Source organism: Macaca fascicularis, chromosome 3, assembly GCF_037993035.2.
Source record: "Macaca fascicularis isolate 582-1 chromosome 3, T2T-MFA8v1.1".
NCBI lineage: Eukaryota > Metazoa > Chordata > Mammalia > Primates > Cercopithecidae > Macaca > Macaca fascicularis.
The window spans coordinates 43862862-43868861 of NC_088377.1; the positions used below are offsets into that span (position 1 = coordinate 43862862).

Below are 6000 nucleotides of genomic sequence, written 5' to 3' on the forward strand. Positions count from 1 at the left end.
CATCTCAAACATTTATCATTTCTTTGTGTTGGAACGTTCATGCCCTTTCTCCAATTATCTGGAACTATATATATATATATTTTTTTTTTTTTTTTTTTTGAGACAAAGTCTGGCTCTGTTGCCCAGGCTGGAGTGCAGTGGTGTGATCTCAGCTCACTGCAACATCTGCTTCCTAGGTTGAAGCTATTCTCCTGCCTCGGCCTCCTTGGTAACTGGGGTTACAAGGCACCCACCACTATGCCTGGCTAATTTTTGCATTTTTAGTAGAGACGGGGTTTCTCTACACATTGGCCAGGCTTGTCTCAAACTCCTGACCTCAGGTGATCCACCCACCTCAGCCTCCCAAAGTGCTAGGATTACAGGTATGAGCCACCACACCCAGCCTGAAACTATATATTCTTGTTAACTATAGTCATCCTATGTTATAGAACACTAGAACTTTTTCCTATCCAGCTATAATTTTGTATTCTTTAACAAATTTCTCCCTATCTGCCTCTTCTCCGACCCTTCTCACCCTCTAGGATCCTCTGTCTACTTTCAAATTCCATGAGATCCACTCCTTTTTGCCTTCCACATAAGTGAACATGTGCTGTGTAACTTTCTGTCCCTGGCTTATTTCATAATATCTTCCAGTTCCATCCACGTTGCTGAGAATAACAGGACTTCTTCCTGTGTTATGGCTGAATAGTACTCCACTGTGTATAAAGACCACATTTTCTCTATCCATCATCTGCTGTTGGACACCGAGGCTGATTCCTTATCTTGGCTATGGTGAACAGTGCTGTAGGAAACAGAGGTGCGGATGCCCCTCCGACACTGATTTCCTTTTCTTTGGGTATCTACACTGTAGTGGGACTGCTGGATCACACTGTAAATTCATTTGCAGTTTTCTGAGGAACCTCCATACTGTTTGCCATAGTGGGTGCCGTAGCTTACTCTTACTCTTTTTCTTTTTTTCTCTTCGAGACAGAGTCTCACTGTTGCCCAGGCTGGAACACAGTGGTGCAATCTCGGCTTGCTCACTGTAGCATCCGCCTCCAGGGTTCCAGTAGTTCTCATGCCTCAGCCTCCTGAGTAGCTGGGATTATGGGCGCCCACCACTGCACCTGGTAAATTTTTGTATTTTTTAGTAAAGATGGGGTTTCACCACGTTGGCCAGGCTGGTCTTGAACTCCTGGTCTCAAGTGACCCACCCACCTCAGCTGCCCAACGGTGCTGGGATTACAGGTATGATCCACCGCTCCCAGCTAATTTTTGTGTTTTTAGTAGAGACGGGGTTTCACCATGTTGGCCAGGCTGGTTCAAACTCCTGACATCAGGTGATCTGCCCGCCTCGGCCTCCCAAAGTGCTGAGATGTCAGCGTGCGCCCCGCGCCCAGCCAGCTGCTCTAGTGCACACCCCCCTACAGTGTGTAAGAGCTCCCTTGTCTCCATAGCCTCACCAGCACTTGCTATTTTTTGTCTTTTTGATAATACTCATCCTAACAGGTGAGATGATAGCTCACTGTGGTTTTGATTTGCATTTCTCTGATTATAAGTGATACTGAGCATTTTTCTCACATATTTTTTGGCCATTTGTATGTCTTCTTTAAAGAAATGTCTGTTTTATTGGGTGTGGTGACACAAACCTGTAAGCCCAGCACTCAGAACGCTAAGGCAGTAGGACAGCTTGAGCCTAGACCAGCCTAGGCAGCATAGCGAAACCCTAGCGCCAAAAAAAAAAAAAAAAAAAAAAAAAAGAAGAAGAAGAAGAAGAAAAAAGAAATATCTGTGTCTGTTCAGCTTTTTGACCTCCAAAAATTAAGAGCCTATTTTGGAATCTGACAACCTGCCTGATTCAGAGACAATCTGTGTTTGGTTCTACTCTGCTACTTCCTATGTGACTTTGGGAAGTTCCCTTAGCCAATTTGAGCTCAACTTCCTCAACATTAACCAGGAATAAGTACCACCTGCCTCTGTTGGTTAATGCTGAGGACTGAAAGGAGAACCTCCACAACGCCACTTGACAATGCCACCTGGCAGAAACCCTTCAATGCGGGACTGGTAGGATCATCTGAAGCTAAGTACAACTTTCCTTTCCACTGTCCCAGGCTCACTCTGCGTACGATTAGCAAGGAATAGCGAATAAAGGAAACCAAAATAGTTGCTTAATTTTTAATAAGAAATTTTTCAAAAGTGGGGGTGGTGGCAAAATAGGACGGAGAGGAGGGGAAGGAAAAGCAGCCGGTCACAAGTTCTAGTCCAGGGCTCATCCCCGGCCTCCTCACTCAGGCAATCACCAGTCCCCACCTCCTGGGGTGGGGTACTTTCTCGGCTGGCTTCACCCACATGGAAGGCACTGCCACAGGTGTTCAGAAACCAGGAGCACCTTGAAATGGGCAATGTGCTTTGGGTAGGAGACCTACAATTTCCCCAAAGAAACCATGGCACAAAAGTGACCCACACAGGAGGTACCAACGGCTGTAAATACTTGGTGGCAAAACTGATGTCATACCTTCTGTACAGGAGACACACACACAAATAAAACTTGCCAAAATAGCAGAGAAAAAAATACAGCAGACAGCCAGTGCCATTCTGTTACAGAAATATTTATATCCCAAAGCCAGGGACCTCTCTGGAACACTGTCTTTATTTCCACGTTTCATGGAAGATGTTTGAGTGCACTCACGTGTGTCTCAACAAACTTCCAGTCCCTGCTCTAAACCCTGTGGCTCCTCAGCAAAACCCAAAAACAAGTATCAGTTTTCCTTCTAAATGGGAAATTTCCTGACCTAGCGAACCCAGCATCAAATCCACTTATTATGAGATAGCTGATTACAGGCGAAGCCCTCTAGTCCCAGGATGACTCCCCTCCTGCAGGAGCGGGAGGGATGGGCATAGCACTGGCCTGCCAGACCACATCTCCAGGCAGTTTGCAACCATGGCTGCTCAGCTGAGCCATGATAAAAATCAAAACCAAGTATCTCTGAAAAGTGTACATGTCAAGAACCAGACCTCGGACCAGACTCAGCAGAAATGGATGTTGCAAGGTTTGTTCAGAGACCTCCTCTCCATGCCCCCTCTCCCCGGGACCTCCCTCCTTGCACTAGGAGCCCAGGGCCAATGGATCGCTCCCTTACCTCTAGCGCAGAGCATTTTCAGAACCAGCTCCCAGACTGTACCAGACCCTGAAATGTATTCACTGAATGCACTATTTCTTGAAATGATCATAAATCAACTGACTATAACAACAACTGTTTTAAAAGTGTTCTCTCTCTCTCTCTCAGGAATCGTGCCATGAGTTTGAGCAAGCAGCTTTGCTTCTCTCTACTGCAATTCTATCATTTGCAAAATGTTAACAATTACTGTGTTCACCCATAGCATTGTTGTAAAAAGCCTTAAGACCCACTTCATGTAGCCTGCCTGGAGCACAGACCCTGTCACATGGTAAATGCCCACTGAAGGTGAGTTATCTGTAGCTATTATTACCTGCCACTCCAGCGAACAAAAGGAGTCGATCAGGCCTCATCGTATCACCATGAAAGGATGTCCATGTCGACTACGCAGTGAGAATAGGGGAACTCAATGTTGATCAGGTACTATTTTGTTTTTTACAGTGTGTACATACATATTTGTAGGCACACTGGAAAAGATCTTGAAGGAAATACACCCAGTGTTAATAGTGACTACCCCAAAGACACATTCATCCAAACACACAACAGAAAAACACTCACTATCTTTCTGACTTCCATATCATTTGAACTATTTTCAATAAGCGTCTATGGCTTTTGTAAAGTTTTTGAAAGGAATTTATTGCATTTTTTTCTGGAGAAACAAGCAGGAGCATGAAAAAGGTGGAAACAGAAGGTTAAATGGAATGGGACTCAATGGAATTGAGTCCCAGCCAGGTTCAGCAGGTACAGGAACCACGCACCTCTCACTACAACTCAACACCAGCTCTCTCTTCTCTTGGTCCAACGGCCCAAGACTTAGAGATAAAATGTTTATTGTGATCACATCAATCACACCAAGGAGCTTGGAACCACCCTTCCAAACTCCTCTGCTTCTGTGTACCTGCCCGGGGCTGTTAGCTTTCCTCCTGTGTCTTTGGCTGGCCTGTAATCCCCTAGTGGTGGAAATGCACCCTGACACTTAGCCATCATCCCCACAACACTCAGCACCGCATAGAGACCAGGGCAGTGATGCCCACTCGGACTGTGATTCTACTTATAAACAAAAGGACCAGGGGCCAGATGCGAATTGTCTTTGGTAACTCACCAGCTGTTGCTTGAACCAGAACAAAGCCAGGTCTCCTGATGCCCAGAAAAGAGCTAGTGCCTGTCCCACTGGAAACGTGGTGAAAATGTTTTGCTTGCTGTGAAAAGATGCACTACTGGAGAAGATGGGTGCAACTTCTCATGGAGACACTCAGCCCAGATCACCAGGAAACAGGGCTGCTGGATGAGACACTTGGCCCAGATCACCAGGAAACAGGGCTGCCGGAGGAGACACTCGGCCCAGATCACCAGGAAACAGGGCTGTTGGATGAGACATGGGGCCCAGATCACCAGGAAACAGGGCTGCCGAAAGAGACACTCAGCCCAGATCACCAGGAAACAGGGCTGCCGAATGAGACACTCGGCCTAGGTCACTAGGAAACAGGGCTGCCAGATTAGACACTAAGCCCGCCCACCGGAAAGGAAATCTGGATGGGCAATGGAGGGAAATTCACACAGCCCAATGACAGCAACAGCATGAACAAAACAAAAAATACCTGACTGGAAATCCATAGCCTGGCTAGCAGATTCGAAACAGAGCCACAATCCTAGCAGCACATATCACTGCAACACAGAGCTTCAATCAGTGTATGCACACTTTAAGTAGATATGTAAAATGTCCATGTTTTTGGAACAAGGGGTATTTGTGTGTGTGTGATGTCAAAGAAAACAGCTGAGAAGAAACTGTGGCAAGGAAATAGAAATAGTCGCCCTTACACATTGACAGTGAGATAACGGTATGGCCCCAACGGAAGGGAATCCAGCAACACCCATCAAAATTTAAAATGCGCAGAACCCTGGATCCCTCAATTCCATTTCTAGCAATGCATCCTATGAACATATTCACGCAAATATGCAAGAATTATGTACAACTCAGCATTGATTAATCCAAACGGTTGGGAACAACCTAAATACTTACCGGCGGACAACCGTGTTTATCTTATGCCAACATCTGTGTTTTTAAAAACAAGACACATAGGCTCGGCGCAGTGGCTCACGCCTGTAATCCCAGCACTTTGAGAGGCTGAGGCAGGTGGCTCACGAGGCCAAGATATCCAGACCATCCTGGCCAACATGGTGAAACCCCGTCTCTTCGAAAAATACAAAAATTATCTGGGCGTGGTGGCGCACGCCTGTAGTCCCAGCTACTCAGGAGGTTGAGGCAGGAGAATCCCTTGAAACCGGGAGGCAGAGGTTGCAGAGATCTGAGATCACGCCAGCCTGGTGACAGAGCAAGACTCTGCCTTGGAAAAACAAACAAACAAACAAAAACTGGCAACAGTGGTCACAGGGCAGTGATGGGAGTAGGACTGCCTTTCACTCTCCAGGACCTTTTGAATGTCACTCACATTACATATTCAAAATACATGACTACAGCAAATATTTTCAAAGAAACTATGAAAACCTGGGAGAATAAGAATATCTAACACACAGGACTGCTGTATAATTAAAGAATGAAAAATATTAAGCACTATCAGAGTTCAAAGGAAGAAAGATTAATTCTAGCTTGGATGTCAGAGTAGGGATCATGTAAAGGAAATGAGTATTTCAAGTCTTGAAGGATAGAGAAGATTTAAAGAGGCGGAAGTGTGGAGATGATGTCCCAGATGGAGATAAGAACATAGGCGAAGACGATGTCCCAGATGGAGATTAGAACATAGGCGAAGATGATGAAGAGATGAGAAGGTATAAATTCTAAGTGCAGCTCTGAGGCTGGGCTTCAGAACAGAGCTTAGGAAAGAAG

General features: G+C 45.8%; 1 pseudogene; it reads right to left on the reverse strand.

Moving 5' to 3' along the window:
- LOC135969942 (SH3 domain and tetratricopeptide repeat-containing protein 1-like) overlaps positions 1-3593 on the reverse strand; it is a 36203-nt pseudogene extending 32610 nt beyond the window's left edge.
- Positions 3594-6000: the final 2407 nt, after the last annotated feature.